This window comes from Lipotes vexillifer, unplaced genomic scaffold (assembly GCF_000442215.2).
Source record: "Lipotes vexillifer unplaced genomic scaffold, Lipotes_vexillifer_v1.1 scaffold322, whole genome shotgun sequence".
Classification (NCBI taxonomy): domain Eukaryota; kingdom Metazoa; phylum Chordata; class Mammalia; order Artiodactyla; family Lipotidae; genus Lipotes; species Lipotes vexillifer.
This window is the reverse complement of record NW_006776528.1, coordinates 1-17,607: the sequence shown is the minus strand read 5'-3', so window position 1 is coordinate 17,607 and position 17,607 is coordinate 1.

The window sequence follows — 17,607 nt, the reverse complement described above, 5'->3', positions numbered from 1 at the left end:
ATTCATTTTATTACCTGTCCTTTTTTTTTTTTTTTCGGTACATGAGCCTCTCACTGTTGTGGTCTCTCCAGTTGTGGAGCACAGGCTCTGGACACGCAGGCTTAGCGGCCATGGCTCACGGGCCCATTTTTTTTTTTTTTTTTTTTTTTTTTTTTTGCGGTACATGGGCCTCTCACTGTTGTGGTCTCTCCAGTTGTGGAGCACAAGCTCCGGACGCGCAGGCTCAGCCACCATGGCTCACGGGCCCAGCTGCTCCACGGCATGTGGGATCCTCCCGGACCGGGGCACGAATCCGTGTTCCCCGCATTGCAATCAGACTCTCAACCACTGCGCCACCAGGGAAGCCCTACCTGTCCAGTTTTAAAGAATGACTGACAAAGTCACTGTAATAGGTCAGGAGTCTGAGCTCAGGGTTGATCAAAGGTACTCACAGGGAGGAAGGTGGATAAAAATAGGTGGGTAAAATAGGAGGGTTGGAAAATACAGCCAGGACCACCGTGTTCACTGTGCATACTAATAAAGGCCAGAATCTCCTCATTTATCTCTGGTGGGAAGTTCTGATGGTTTCACAGGATCAAACTCAAATCATATTCAAACTAGGGGGCTTCCCAGAGGGCGCTGAAGCACCGGCAGGGCCCACCTGCACCCCCACTTTGGCACTCCAGGATCAGAGTTGGGTTTGGAGATGGGGTTGCTGTAACCCCAAGGAGGTGAGCAGAGAGGAGGAGTCGACTCCCGGTCTCCTCTGACTCTCTGGCCCAAATTGCCTGGCTTCACAGGGGGGACAGAATTTTGTTTTCAGCAACTGATGGGGCACTTCCAGGCTGGTGGGGTTGCCCAGTGGCCCGACAGCCTGACAGGCTGACTGCGGTGTGACCGCCCTCTGTTTCTCCAGAATCTGTACATCAGGAGGTGCATGGTTGCGGGAGCCCATTCACCGCCCCCCCCAAGGGGGATGGCACCTTCCCTGGCTGTACCCTGTGATCACCAGGTACTTGAAATGAATGAAAGTTTTTTGACTTCAAGAAAGAGCTCACATAACCCCTTCTGCCTCATAATGTGTGGGATTTACTATAATGGAAGGACATTATAAAGAACAGGTAGAAAACTCACCTGTTGGTCTCCATGTAGGAGTTTATTTTGCACGAATCCCTCCTACATGAGTAGAGAGCAGAGGTTTATTTTTGTTCCCGTGTGTGTAGTTGTGGCAGAGGATGTAGGTATGGTGATTTGAAGCCCTCAAAGAAATATTCTCAGAATTCTCAAGACTTCTCTTGATTGGAACCGAAAGAGACCTGGAAAGGGAGGAAAAGGAAAGGAGGAGGGAGAACGAATGAACCGTTTCTCAATAAATTCACCTTCCTGGTTGATTGTTCTGTCTTCTCATTTCTTTTAACTTCTATGTATGTCTAATGGAAAAATGTAGAAAGGCTGATTTTATGCTTTAAAAGATTTTACATCACAAAGAAACCAGAAGTGGCTAACAGAACTTATTCAAATCAATGTTACATAGAGACTTTGTTATTAAATTTGTATACTAAAATGGGTTAATCCAAATTTTCTCTTTCTTTTTGAGTGAATATTTGTAACATATTTTTATAGATAATAATTTATCTTAGATATACAAAATTGTGAGAATGGGTACCATTTTTCACCACTTAAATGAATAGGTCGTGCACTTTAAATGCCAATGTTGTGTCTTACGTTTTGTTTTTTAATTCCTTGATTTCCAAAACTTGTGTTTATTTAATTGATTTCTATCTAATAATCAGTGTCTCCCCTTTATTGTTTCTTACTTTATATTTTATTGATCTATAGTTAATTTTCATTATTATATTAGTTTCAGAGGTACAACATAGTGCTTCATAAATGTTTAGGTTGTTCTCCATTTATACTTATTACAAAAGAGTGGCTCTATTCCCCATGCTATACAGTACGTCACTGTAGATTATTGATTTTATACGCAGTGGATTCTTCCTCAGAATCTCCTACCACTATTTTGCTTCTCCACCCTGTCTCTCCCTGCTGGTAACCACTAGTCTGTTCTTTAATCTGTGAGTCTGTTTTGTTGTTGTTGTTGTTGTATTCAATTTTTTAGATGTCACGTGTAAGTGATAACCTACCAGGCTTGTTTTCTCTGAAGCTTATTTTACTAAGCATAATACCCTGCAAGTCCATCCATGTTCTTGCAAATGGCAAAATTTCATTTTCCGCTGAAGTCACCATAAAATTTTTTTTTATCCCTTAACCTATTAATGAACACTTAGTTTGACTCTATATCTTGGCTATGGGCAGATAACACTGTTATGAACATTGGTGTGCAGTTATTTTTTTGAATTGGTGTTTTTGTTTTCTTCTGATATACCCAAGAGTGAAATTGCTGGATATTATGGTAGTTCTATTTTCAGTTTTTTGTGGAACCTCCATTCTGCTTTCCACAGTGGCTGCACTAATTCACATTCACATCAAGAGTGTACAAGAGTTTCCCTTTTTCCACATCCTCACTAACCTTTGTTATTTGTGACCTTTTTGATGACAGCCATTCTAACAAGACTGAGGTGATATATCTCATTGTTTTGATTTGCATTTTATTGCCGATTAGCCTATGTTTAGCATCTTTGTGAGTTCTGGCTGTCTATCTGTATTTTTTCCTTGGAAAATTGTCTCTTTAGGTCTTCCCATTTTTTAAAAAAAGATTTTGTGTGTTGTTCTGATATTGAGTTGTATGTGCTGTTTCTGTAGTTTAGATATGAATGCTTGCTTGGTCATCTTTTTGGTGTTAACCTCTTATCATGTGCAAATATTGTCTGTCCTTCAGCAGGTTGTCTTTTCATTTTGTCTTTGGTTTCCTTTGCTGTGCAAAATCTTCTAAGTTTAGTGAAGTCCCATTTGTTTATTTTTGCTTTTGTTTCATTTGCCTTAGTAGAGTGAACCCAAAACTTTTGCTATCATTTATGTTGAAGAATGTTCTGTATTTTCCTCTAGGGGTTTTAGGGTCCTACATTTAGGTCTTTTTTCAGTTTTGCGTTTATTTTATATATGGTGTGCTAAAATACTCTAACTTTATTCTTTTCCATGTAGGTGACCAGTTTTCCCAGTACCACTTATTGAAGAGACAGTTTTTTCTCCATATTGCCTGCTTTGTCATAAATCAATTAAAAATAAGTGTGTGGGCTTATTTCTGGGATCTCTATTCTATTCCAGTGATCTTTGTGTATGTTTTGGCTGTGGCTCGATTCTTTTCGATTACTGTAGCTTTGCAGTATAATCTGAAGTCAAGGTGCGTGATGCCTCCAGCTCAGTTCTTTCTCAAGATTGTTTGGCTATTTGGGGTCTTTGTGTTTTTATACAAATTTTAAAATTATTTTTCCAAGTTCTGTGAAAATGCTTTGGTATTCTGATAGGGAGTGCATTAAACCTGTAGGTTGACTTTGGTAGTATGGTTATTTAAAGGCAACTCCAATCTACCTCTTGAAATCTGTTTCCTGCAATTTTGCCTTGCTTTCAAATCCTCTTCATTGCATTACCTCAATATATTTTTGGACGATAGTTGTCCTTTATATCTCTGCAGGTTTGTGAATTGCAGTGCCCCTGAGCTCCACTTTTCAACTTGCTTTCTTGTGGGCTGGCCGCAAAACCGCAGGATTGCTTCAGGCCCTATTCCGGTTCCGGGGCGGCAGGCTGAGCCTTTGGTTAATTCTTCTTCCTGATGGGAAATTAGAGTGACATGTGCCCGTCCAAACCCCCACAGCCAGTCTCTCATTGGTTCCCCTTCTTCCCTTTCATCCTCCGCACTAATTGCAGACTGCGAAACAGGAGGTTAAAGGCGCGGACTCTCCAAGGTGGGTGATTGTTAGTAAAGTGGCTGGAATGGCAAACCCGAGTACCAGGGGAGGAAAAATGAGGTGCGTTTTAGAAACATTTCCCGATCACACAGTGTACCATCCCCTGCGGTTCCCATGCATGTTTTAGGTGTAGGAAGAATCCCTTAAACCTGGAGAGTTGGGACCCATGGAATGGGTAGCACTCAGTATAGCTTTAATGGGTCTGCATTTGCTCAACCAACCTCACCAATCCTCTCAGCCCCAAGTGTCCAGCCTTATGTCTCACTCAGCTGCGGATGTACATGTGGTCAATCCAGGTTGCATCACAAGCCCTGAAGGAATTTTGTAAGAATTTCTCTCTCTTTCGCTGTCTCTGTGTTTTGTTTTTGAAATTTAATTTTATAATGGGGTTTAGCTGATTTTCATTGCTGTGTTTATGCCACTCTACATACACTTGATTCTCTTACGGAGACATATCAATACATAGGTTTTAAGATTCTTCCTAGTCAGATATATTCATCTGCGGTGAGTAGGGGGTGTTGAGTCCAGTTCATTGAGCAAGGAGTAGGTCTTGTCTATGACATATTTGGCTTATGGAATGGTATCTGTGCTAATTTCAATCTCTGGTTTTATGCAGCACCCCAACTCACCGTTCCCGTTAAGCAGGCATAAGTTTGTTTTCTAAATGTGAGACTCTGTTCTGTTTTGTAATTCAGTTCATGTGTAGCCAAGTTTACATTCCCTGTATTGGTGATATCTTATGATGTTTCTTTTTCTGTGTGACTTATTTCACTTAGAATCATCGTACCTAAATCCACTCATTATGCTGCTACGGGCCTGATGACATTGATTTCATTGCTGAGTGATATTCCATTGTACGTAAGTACCACAACTTCTTTATCCATTTTTTGCTTTCTGGGATATTTAACTTGTACCATCGACGAGGTTCTTGTAAACAGAGCAGCCCCAAACTTTGGGGTGGCTGTATCTGTTTGATTTTAATCTTCCTAAGCTATAGGACCATAAGTGGAAGTGCCCTAGGCTATGTAGCTTTCTTTTTTAGATGCCTCAGGAAACGCCATACACTTCTCCAGGTTGGCTGTTGGCAATTTACATCCCTCCGCTCAGCATAAGGAGGCTCCCTGTTCTCCATGGCCTGTCCTGCCTTTCTGGATTTTACACTTTTTTCCGATGGCCCTTTTGACCGGTGGGAAGTGAGACTTCATTGTAGTGTGGATTTCCATTGCACGCTTGCTTGGTTGGCCAAAAAGTGCGTATGCGTTTTTTCCTGAATATATTCAGGAAAAAATGCATACGCCCTTTATGGCCAAGTGCATCATTGTCGAAGTTCTGCCTCTTTTCATAGGCTTTAAAGGCAAATTCAATCTACCTCTTGAAATCAGTTTCCTGAAATTCTGCCTTGCTTTCAAGGCCTCTTCATAGCCTTACCTCAATATACTTTTGGAAAATAGTTGGCCTTTATAACTCTGCAAGTTTGTGGATTGCAGTGCCCCTGAGCTCCTTTTTTCCACTCGCTTTCTTGTGGGCTGGCCGCAATACCGCAGGATTGCTTCAGACCTTATGCTGCTGTCCACACACTTGTTTCTCTTACGGAGACATATAAATACATAGGTTTTAAGATTCCTTCCTGTCAGGTATAATCCTATGTGTTGAATATTGGGTCATGAGACCATTTCTTTCAGTAAGGTGTAGGTTTTGTCTATAACATATTTGGCTTACAGAACGGTATCTGTGCTCATTTCAATCTCTGGATTTATGCAGCACCCCCACTCACGTTTCCCCTTTCACAAGCATAAGTTGGTTTTCTAAATGAGAGACTCTCTTCTGTTGTGTAATTCAGTTCATGTGTAGCCAAGTTTACATTCCCTGTATTAGTGATGCCTTATGATGTTTCTTTTTCTGTGTGACTTATTTCACTTAGAATCATCGTACCTAAATCCACTCATTGTGCTGCTATGGGCATGATGACATTGATTTCATTGATGAGTGATATTCCATTGCACATTAGTACCACAACTTCCTGATCAATTTTTTGCTTTATGGGATATTTAACTTGTACCGTGGAAGAGGTTCCTGTAAATAGAGCAGCCCCAAACTTTGGGGAGGCACTGTCATTTTGCTTTTAAATTTCCTAAGCCTAGTGCCCTAGGATATGCACATTTGTTTTTTTGATGTTTCAGGAAACCCCATACACTTCTCCAGAGTGGCTGTTGGCAATTTACAACCCGCACATCAACAAAAAAACGCTATCTGTTCTCCATGGCCTGTCCTGCCTTTCTGGATTGTACACTTTTTTCAGATGTCCCTTTTGACCGGGGGGTAAGTGAGACTTCATTGTAGCGCAGATTTCCCTTGCAAGCTTGCTTGGTTGGCAAAAATGGGTGTATGCGTTTTTTCCTGAATATATTCAGGAAAAAAGGCATACGCCCTTTTGGGCAAAGGGCCTCCTGGTCGTCGTCCTGCCTATTTTCATAGACTTTAAATGCAATTCCAAACTACCTCCTGAAATTGGTTTCCTTCAATTCCGCCTCAATTTCAAGTCCTCTTCGCAGCCTTACTTCAAATTATTTTTGGATGGAAGCTGTCATTTATAACTCTGCAGGTCTGTGAATCACAGTGCCCCTGAGCTCCTTTTCTCCCCTCACTTTCTTGTGATCTGGCCGCAATACCGTAGGTTTGCTTCAGACCCTAGTCTGGTTCAGGTACGGCATGCTGTGGCTTTGTTTAATTCTTCTTGCTGGTGGGAAATTAGAGTGAAAAGTGCCCGTCCAATCTCCTACAGCTTGTCTCGCATTCGTTCTCCCCATTCCTGTCCATCTTCCGTAGAAATTGCAAACTCTGCTAAGCAGGAGGTTAATGGCACTGACTCTCCAAGTGTGGAGAGTGTCAGGAAAGCGTCTGGAATGGCCAACACGAGTACCAGGGCACGTCAACTGAGATGCATTTTAGAAAGTTTGCCCAATCCCACCGTCGACCATACTCTGATATTCCCATGCCTGTTTTAGCTGAAGGAAGAATCCCTTAAACTTGGAGAGTTGGGACCCATGGAATGGGTCCCATACAGTATGACTTCAAAGGGTCTGCATTTGCTCTCCGAACCTCACCAATCCTATCAGCCCCAAGTGTCCAGCCTTATGTCTCACACAGCTGTGGGTGTAGATGTGGTAAATCCAGGTTTTATCACAAGCCCTGAATGAATTATATAAGAATGTCTCTCCATTTCACTGTCATTGTGTTTTGTTTTGAAATTTATTTTAATAATGGGATTTAGCTGTTTTTCACTGCTGCAATTATGCCGCTGTACACACACTTGATTCTCTTATGGAGACATATAAATACACAGGATTTAAGGTTCCTACCAGTCAGGTATATTCCTATGCGTTGAATATGGTGTGTTGAGTCCATTTCGTTGAGGCAGGAGTACATCTTGTCTATAATATATTTGGCTTCTGGAACGGTATCTGTGCTCATTTCAATCTCTGGTTTTATGCAGCACCCCCACTCACCTTTCCCCTTACGCAAGCATAAGTTCGTTTACTAAATGAGAGACTCTCTTCTGTTTTGTAATTCAGTTCATGTGTAGCCACGTTTCCATTCCCTGTATTAGTGATATCTTATGATATTTCTTTTTCTGTGTGACTTATATCACTTAGAATCATCGTACCTAAATCCACACATTATGCAGTTACGGGCCTGATGACGTTGATTTCACTGCTGAGTGATTCTCCATTGCACTTATGTACCACAACTTCATGATCCATTGTTCGCTCTCTGGGATATTTAACTTGGACCGTGGACCAGGTTCTTGTACACAGAGCAGCCCCAAACTTTTTGGTGGCTCTGTCTTTTTGATGTCAATTTTCCTAAGCCTAGTGCCCTAGGCTATGTACCTTTGTTTTTTAGATGTTTCAGGAAACACCATACATTTCCCCAGGGTGGCTGTTGGCATCAGCATAACAACGCTCCCTGTTCTCCCTGGCCTGTCCTGCCTTTCTGGATTTTACACTTTTTTCAGATGGCCTTTTTGACCGGGGGGAAGTGAGAGTTCATTGTAGCGTAGATTTCCCTTGCAAGCTTGCTTGGTTGGCGAAAAAGGGCGTATGCGTTTTTTCCTGAATATATTCAGGAAAAAACGCATACGCCCTTTTTGGCCAAGGGCATCCTTGTCCATGTTCTGCCTATTTTCATAGGCTTTAAATGCAATTCCAAACTACCTCCTGAAATTGGTTTCCTGCAACTGTGCCTCACATTCAAGTCCTCTTCGCAGCCTTACTTCAATATATTTGTGGACAGAAGCTGTCATTTCTAACTGCAGCTTTGTGAATTACAGTGCCCCTGAGCTCCTTTTCTTCACTCGTTTTGTTGTGAGCTGGCCGCAATACCGCAGGATTGCTTCAGATCCTAGTCTGGTTCAGGCACGGCATGCTGAGGGTTTGGGTAATTCTTCTTGCTGCTGGGAAATTAGAGTTAAATGTGCCCCTCCAAACACCTACAGCTAGTCTCTCATTGTTTCTCCCCATTCCTGTCCATCTTCCACAGAAATTGCAAACTGTGCGAAACAGGAGGTTAAAGGCACTGACTCTCTAAGTATGGAGAGTGTCAGGAAAGCGTCTGGAATGGACAAAACGAGTACCAGGTGATGTTAACTGAGATGCGTTTTAGGAACGTTGCCTGTTCACATGGTGGACCATACTCTAGGTTTCCCATGCATGGTTTAGCTCAAGGAAGAATCCCTTAAACCTGGAGTGTTGGGACTCATGGAATGGGTACCATACAATATTACTTCAAAGGGTCTGCATTTGCTCTCCAAACCTCACCAATCCTCTCAGAACCTAGTGTGCAACCTTATGGCTCACACACCTGTGGGTGTAGATGTGGTAAATCCAGGTTTCATCACAAGCCCTGAATGAATCTTGTAAGAATGTCTCTCTATTTCACTGTCCTTTTGTTTTTATTTTGAAATTTATTTTTATAATGGGATTTAGCTGATTTTCACTGCTGCTTTTATGCTGCTGTACAAACCCTTTATTTTCTTTTGGAGATATTTAAATACATATGTTTTACGATCCCTACAAGTCATGTATATTGATTTGCGTGAAATATGGTGTGTCAAGTCCATTTCACTGAGCAAGGAGTAAGTCTTGTCTGTTACATATTTGGCTTATGGAGCGGTTGCTGTGCTAATTAAAATCTCTTGTTATATGCAGCACCCCCACTCACCTTTCCCCTTATTCAAGCATAAGTTTGTTTTCTAAATGAGAGACTCTCTTCTCTTTTGTAATTCAGTTCATATGTAGCCAAGTTTACATTCCCTGTATTAGTGATATCTTTTCATATTTCTTTTTCTGTGTGTGCTATTTCACTTAGAATCATCGTACATAAATCCACTCATTATGCTGCTACGGGCCTGATGACATTGATTTCATTGCTGAGTGATATTCCATTGCACGTAAGTACCACTACTTCGTGATCCATTTTTCACTTTCTGGGATATTTAACTTTACTGTAGACGAGATTATTGTAAACAGAGCAGCCCCAAACTTTGGGGTGGCTGTGTCTTTTTTATTTTAATTTTCCTATGCTATAGTAACATAAGTGGCCCTGCCCTAGACTTTGTAGCTTTGTTTTTCAGCTGTTTCAGGAAACACCATACACTTTTTTATAGTGGCTGTTGGCAATTTATATCCCACCCATCAGCATAACAATGCTCCCTGTCCTCCATGGCCTTTCCTGCCTTCATGGATTTTACACTTATTTCAGATGACCCTTTTGTCCCGGGGGAAGTGAGACTTCATTGTGGTGCGGATTTCCTTTGCAAGGTTGTTTGTTTGGACAAAAGGGAATTATGCGTTTTTTTCTGAATATAGTCAGGAAAAAAGCATACGAACTTTTTGGACAAGGGCATCACTGTCAAAGTTCTTCCTCTTTTCATAGTCTTTAAAAGGAATTCCAAAGTAACTCCTGAAATCTGTTTCATGCAATTCTGCCTCACTTTCAAGTCCTCTTTGCAGCCTTACATCAGTATATATTTGGACGATAACTGTCATTCATACCTCTGCAGGTTTGTTTATTACAGTGCCCCTGAGCTCCTTTTTTCAACTCGCTTTCTTATAAGCTGGCCGCAAAACCGCAGGATTGCTTCAGACCCTAGTCTGGTTCAGGCATGGCATGCTGAGGCTTTGGTTAATTCTTCTTGCTGGTGGGAAATTAGAGTTAAATGTGACCGTCCAAACACCTACAGCTGGTCTCTCATTGGTTCTCCCCATTCCTGTCCATCTTCCGCAGAAATTGCAAACTGTGCCAAACAGGAGCTTAAAGGCACTGACTCTCCAAGTGTGGAGAGTGTCAGGAAAGCGTCTGGAATGGCCAACATGAGTACCAGGGGACGTAAACTGAGATGCGTTTTAGAAACATTTCGCGATCGCACTGTTGACCATACTCTGGCTTCCCCATGCATGTTTTAGCTGAAGGAAGAATCCCTTAAACCCGGAGAGTTGGGACCCATGGAATGGGTACCATGCAGTATGACTTCAAAGGGTCTGCATTTGCTCTCCGAACATCACCAATCCTATCAGCCCCAAGTGTCCAGCCTTACGTCTTACCCAGCTGTGGCTTTTAATTTCTCCATGAACTCTGAATGAGATCCTTTCTGGGTAGAGTAATCTTGGTTGTAATTTTTTCTCCTTCATCACTTTAATTACGTCCTCCCAGTCCCTTCTGGCTTGCAGAGTTCCTCCTGAAAGATTAGCTCTTAACCTTATGGGGATTCTCTTGTGTGTTATTTGTTGTTTTTCCCTTGCTGCTTTTAATGTTTTCTTTGTATTTAATTTTTGACAATTTCATTAATATGTATCTTGGTGTGTTTCTCCTTGGATTTCTCCTGTATGGTACTGTGTGTGTTTTGTGGACTTGATTAAGTATTTCATTTCCCATATTATGAAATTTTCAACTGTAATCTCTTCAAATATTTTCTCAGTCCCTTTCTTTTTTCTCTTCTTCTTCTGGAACCCCTATAATTCGAATGTGTTTAATGTTGTCCCAGTATTTTAATGTTGTCCCAGAGGTATGTTTAATGTTGTCCCAGAGGTCTCTGAGCCTGTCCTCATTTCTTATCATTCTTTTTTTCTTTATTCTGCTCTACAGTAGTTATTTCCTCTATTTAATCTTCCAGGTCACTTATCCGTTCTTCTGCCTCAGTTATTCTGCTAGTGATCCTGTCTAGAGTATTTTTAATTTCATTTTTTGTGTTGTTCATTGTTGATTTTTCCTCTTTATTTCTTCTGGGTCCTTGTTAAATGTTTCTTGCCTTTTCTCTGTTCTATTTCCAAGATTTTGGATCATCTTTACTATCATTATTTTGAATTCTTTTTCAGGTAGACTGCCTATTTTCTCTTCATTTGTTAGGTCTGGTAGGTTTTTATCTTGCTCCTTCATCTGCTGTGTGTTTTTCTGTCTTCTCATTTTGCTTATCTTACTTTGTTTGGGGTCTCCATCGTGTAGCCTGCCGGTTCGTAGTTCCCATTGTTTTTGGTGTGTGTCCCCAGTGGCCAACGTTGGTTCAGTGCGTTGTGTAGGCTTCCTGGTGGAGGGGACTAGTGGCTGTGTTGTGGTGTATGAGGCTAGATCTTGTCTCTCTAGTGGGCAGGTCCACGTCTGGTGGTGTGTTTTGGGGTGTCTGTGGACTTATTATGATTCTAGGCAGCCTCTCTGCTAATGGGTGGGGTTGTGTTCATGTCTTGCTAGTTGTTTGGCATATGGTGTCCAGCACTGTAGCTTGCTGGTCATCGAGTGAAGCTGGGTGTTGGTGTTGAGATGGAGATCTCTGGGAGATTTTAGCCATTTGATATTACGTGGAGCTGGGATGTCTCTTGTGGACCAGTGTCCTGAAATTGGCTCTCCCACCTCAGAGGCACATAACTGACTCCTGGCTGCAACACCAAGAGCCTTTCATCCACACAGCTCAGAATAAAAGGGAGAAAATGTAGAAAGAAAGAAAGAAAGAAAGAGGACAATAGAAAATAAAATAAAGTAAGGTAAAATAAAATAGAGTTATTAAAATAAAAAAATAATTATTAAGAAAAAAACAATTTTTAAAGTAGAAAAAGCAAACAAACCAAAAGGACAAATAGAACCCTAGGCCAAATGGTGAAGGCAAAGCTATACAGAAAAAATCCACACAGAAGCATACACATACACACAAAAAGAGGAAAAGGGGAAAAAAAATCATAAATCTTACTCTCCAAGTCCACCTCCTCAATTTGGGATGATTCGTTGTCTATTCAGGTATTCCACAGGGTATGGTACATCAAGTTGTATGCAGGGTACATCAAGATGTATGCAGGGTACATCAAGTTGTATGCAGGGTACATCAAGATGTATGGAGGGTACATCAAGTTGTATGCAGGGTACATCAAGATGTATGCATTGTATATCAAGTTGATCGTGGAGCTTTAATCCTCTGCTTCTGAGACTGCCTAGAGAGATTTCCCTTTCTCTTCTTTGTTCACACAGCTCCTGGGTCTCAGCTTTGGATTTGGCCTGCCTCTTCATGTAGGTCGCTGAAGGGCATCTGTTCTTTGCTCATACAGGACGGTGTTAAAGGAGCCACTAATTGGGGAGCTAGGTTCACTCAGGCCGTGGGGGAGAGAGCGACATGGATTGTTGGGCGGGCCTGTGTCATCAGAGGCCGCCATAACGTTGCACCAGCCTGAGGAGCACCGTGCGTTCTCCCAGGGAAGTTGTCCCTGGATCCCGGGACCCTGGCAGTGGCGGGCTGCACAGGCTCCCTGGAATAGGGGTGTGGATAGTGACCTGTGCTCGCACACAGGCTTCTTGGTGGTGGCAGCAGCAGCCTTAGTGTCTCATGCCCGTCTCTGGGGTCCGCGCAGTTAGCCACGGCTCGCACCCATCTCTGGCTCTTGGTGGCGGCAGCAGCAGCCTTAGTGTCTCATGCCTGTCTCTGGGGTCCGCACTGTTAGCCACAGCTCACACCCATCTCTGGAGCTCCTTTAAGCAGTGCTCTGAATCCTCTCTCCTCACGCACCAGGAAACAAAGAATGAAGAAAACGTCTCTTTCCTCTTCGGCAGGTCTGGATATTTCCCCAGCCAGCTGTGGTGCACTAACCCTCTGCAGGCTGTGTTCAGGCCGCCAACCCCAGTCCTCTCCCTGCGCTCCGACCAAAGCCCGAGCCTCCGCTCCCAGCCAAGCTCACCTCGGTGGGCGAGCAGACAGGCCTCTTGGGCTGGTGAGTCCCAGTCAGCACAGATGCTCTGTGCGTGAATCTCTCCACTTTGTCCTCCGCACCCCTGTGGCTGTGTTCTCCTCTGTGGCCCCAAACCTTTCCCCCTTTGCTACCCACGGTCTCCGCCCAAGAAAGGGCTTCCTAGTGTGTGGAAACGTTTCCCCCTTCACAGCTCCCTCCCACTGGTGCAGGGTCCACCCCTATTCTTTTGTCTCTGTTTATTTATTTATTTATTTATTTTTGTCCTACCCAGGCATGTGGGGAGTTTCTTGCCTTTCGGGAGGTCTGAGGTCTTCTGTCAGCATTCAGTAGGTGTCCTGTAGGAGTTGTTCCACGTGTAGTTGTATTTCTGGTGTATCTCTGGGGAAGAAGGCGATCTCCGTGTCTTACTCTTCCGCCACATTCCCCCTCTCCCAAACATTTAATAATAGTAATTTTTGTGATGCATGAGCATGGAACATTGTTTTCTGTCTTACTCTTCCGCCACATTCCCCCTCTCCCAAACATTTAATAATAGTAATTTTTGTGATGCATGAGCATGGAATATTATTTTCTATTGTGTCTTCAGTTCCTTTATCAATGCTTTATAGTTTTCTGAGTATAGGTCTTTCATGTCCTCGGTTAAATATATTGCTAAATACTTCATTCTTTTTGATGGAATTGTAAATGGGATTGTTTTCTTAATTTTTCTTGCTGGTGGTTCATTATTAGTGTATAGAAACAAAACCGATTTGTGTATATTGATTCCATATTTTGCAACTGTACTAAATTTATTTTTTAGCATATTTTTTTGAAGTAATGTGAAAAATTGCAATACTAAAATCTCACAGATTCTACTGCACCCCAGGTAATCCACAGGACCCAAGAGATGGTAGCTACTAATATACTCTTCCCACGGTGCCTCTTCATACCATGCAGACTCCTACAAGGGAAATAAGTATCACAACTCTGGTTGAACGTGGTCTGGGTTAGTCTTGGCCTCTATCACAAAATTTGATGTCTCTCTTATCTGATTTTCTGGCATGATATTGACATGGTTGTCTAGAAAAGTAATTTAGTTTCCGGTAATTTAAACTGTACCAAAACGTTGCAATAATGGCAAAAAGTACTCACATTTGCCACTTCACACAAAATGCACAGTGTGTTTTGCCCAAACAACCAACACATAACCCCTAAATGAAGAAATCCTGACGTCCACATTATAATTTAATACTCAGCCCCACTTCAACTCTCATCTGTTGTCCCAACTGTATGAAAATGTCTTTTTCCATCCTGATCCAGTTTTCTTTTCCTGGAACCATTACTGAGTTCCTCCCTCATTTGGACACCCTTGATGTATTTGAAGCAGACAAGATGAGTATGGGATCTAGGTGGCCTTTTCTGTATGGCTTTTTTCACTAAGAATGTTTTCAGTGTTCATTTTTGTAACAAATATTAGTGCTGCACTTTTTTTTTCATTGTCATTAAAAATACAAAACACGACTTTAGCATTTAATTCACTTTACGTATACAGTTATGTGGTACTAACTACCTTCATATAGCAGCACAAACGAGTTAACTAACATGTGTACCTCCTGTGTGCATGGCAGATACCCAGGAAATTGAGTAACACCCTGAAACAGCCCAAGACATCACCTTAAATACCGTCTTCATCTAAAAGGAAAAAGAAAAGGAAGGCTATAGTTGGTTCTGTCTACATTCATTTGATTGTATATGGTTTCCAGTTGATGTTGTATAACTAGTTGTGGAGAAGTCATGGGAGAGGTGTCTTCATTTCAGTTTGAATTTGCAAATTTAGTGGATTCTACAGGCTTGATACAAGGTTTACAAACTTCATATTGGATCAGGATATCCCATGGTGTAACTGGTATTCATGGTTTGTTCAACAATTAAAGTTCTGTGTGATACGAGTTCATCCCGGAGTAATCCAGGTTAGTTTCTCTTATACATTTGTCCCAGGATGAAAGCACAAGAGAAATAAGACCTGATTTATAAAAGTGCCTTCAAACCAATTGATACTGAAGTATAGTTGACCTACAATGTTGTGTTAATTTCTATTGTACAGCAAAGTGATTTATATATACATATATACATATACACATATATTTCATATTCTTTTCCATTATGGTTAATTACAGGGTATTGAATACAGATCCCTGTGCTGTACAGGGAGACCTAGTCTATCCATCCTATATATAATAATTTGCATCTAGTAATCTTAAACTCCCAATCCATCCCTGTCCCCTGTCTTCCCCTTGACAACCACAAGTCTGTTTTCTATATTTGTGAGTGTGTTTTTGTTCTGTAGATAGGTTCATTTGGGTCTCATTTTATAATCTAGATATAAGTGATATCATATGGTATTTGTTGTTCTCTGTCTGACTTACTTCACTTTGTATGATAATCTCTAGGTCCATCCATGTAGCTACAAATGGCATTATTTCATTCTGTTTTATGGCTGTGTAATATTCCATTGTATCTATGTACCACATCTCCTATATCCATTCATCTGTTGAGGGACATTCAGGTTGCTTCCATGTCTTGCTATTGTGAATAGTGCTGCTGTGAATGCTGGAGTACACGTATCTTTTCAAATTATAGTTTTGTCTGGATGTGTGCCCAGGAGTGGGATTGCTGGTTTATATGGTAATTCTATTTTTAGTTTTTGAGGAACCTCCATACTGTTCTCCATAGTGGCTGCATCAATTTACATTCCCACCAATAGTGTAGGAGGGTTCCCTTTTCTCCACCCCCCTTCCAGCATTTATTTCTAGACATTTTAATGATGGCCATTCTGACCACTACGAGCTGATAACTCACTGTAGGTTTGATTTGCATTCTCTAATAATTAGAGATGTGGAGCATCTTTTCAGGTGCCTCTTGGCCATCTGTATGTCTTTGGAGAAATGTCTATTTAGACCTTCTAAATTTCTGCCTATTTTTTATTTTTTATTTTTTTTGAGTTGTATGAGCTGTTTGTATATTTTAGAATTAAGCCCTTGTTGGTTGCATCATTTTCAGGTATTTTCTCCCAAACAGTGAGCACAGGTTCTGGAACAACTGGATACCCACCTGCAGAGGAGTAAAGTTGGACCCTTACCTCCCCCCACCCCATATACAAAATCAACCGAAAATGGACCAAAGACCTAGATGCAAGAACCAAAATTATAAAACTTGTAGAAGAAATCATGAGAGTACATCTTCATGACCTTGGATTTGATCATGATTTCTTAGATCTACCGAAAGCACAAGCAACAAAAGATAAAATAGATGAATTGGACTTCCTCAAAATGAAAAACAATTGTGTATAAAAGGAGCAAGGAATAAGATAATCCACCATCCAAAATGGCCCAAGATGTTTGTAAACCATGTATCTGATAAAAGACTGTAGCCCACCAGCCAAGCCCCCGGTGGTCCAGTTGAGTGTCTGTGAGGCCCCTCCCGTCCTCGGTGATCAGGGGATTTCAGACCCCACAGAACCCGAGGGTTGGACACGGGTCATGCTCAGCACCCTCAGGGAGTGAGTGCTGGATGGTTTTGAGCCCAGATGCCCTCCCATTACTGCCCTCAAAGGCTGAAGTCTTCAGCATACCTCCAGAAGGACACAGAGTATTTGCCAGTCTTTGAGAACCAAGAGAACAGTCTTCACTTTTTTGAAAGGGCATCTTATTATTTCACAGCATGACCATTTTCAATCTGGCTCTCAACGATGCCCTCCCGCCTCCCTGATTTCTCTGAGAGTGGCCATGGTGGTTTGGCTGTCCCCAGTCCCCACACCAGGTGACAAGGCCAGTGGTGTCAGACCCTGGTGGTCCTTAGCTTCGCTGGAGACTAACCCAGACTCCCAGCCTGCGATTGAATGTGGACGCCCCTGCTTCTCCCCGTCCCCGATTCTCGTCTCCTCCTCTGTCTCTCTTCCTCTTGCCTTTCAGTCTCAGATTTACCTGATGGCCACCACTCACATCTCCTGCAGAGCCCAGAGATTTCTCCTGGAAGGAAAGGTTCTGGAAAATCAGAGGGATAAATAAAGGATGCAGCTGATTCCCACCTTGTGCTGATGCCCAAGAGAGTGAGGAGAGTGAGTGTTTTCTCATTAAAATTTTAAATCCTCCAAGTAATAGATCATTGTGGGGGGGGCATCCAGTGTTCTCCTGCTCATTCTAAGAATGTCATTCCTGGATTTTAATGTGGTAAATAATTTATATTATAAATATGCAGAAGGGGGGATATCCATTTAAAATGTTAGAGGTAACTCCAAGGGATTTACAACCAACAAGGACACAGAACACAGTGTCCAGACACTGGCTGAGAGGCTCCTACCATGAACCACAGTCCCCTGGAGCGCAGAGTGTCCATGACCCTCCTCCCACAGGTGAGCCTACACAGGCACATCCCACGTGGGACCAGTGTATCACAGAATCTTAGAGTAGCCAATGGCAGGCAGCTGGCTAGAGATGCAGACAGGAGAAAACTGCCCAGAAGCCTGGGACAACCCCTGGGTAAGGCCTTAGGAAAGGTCA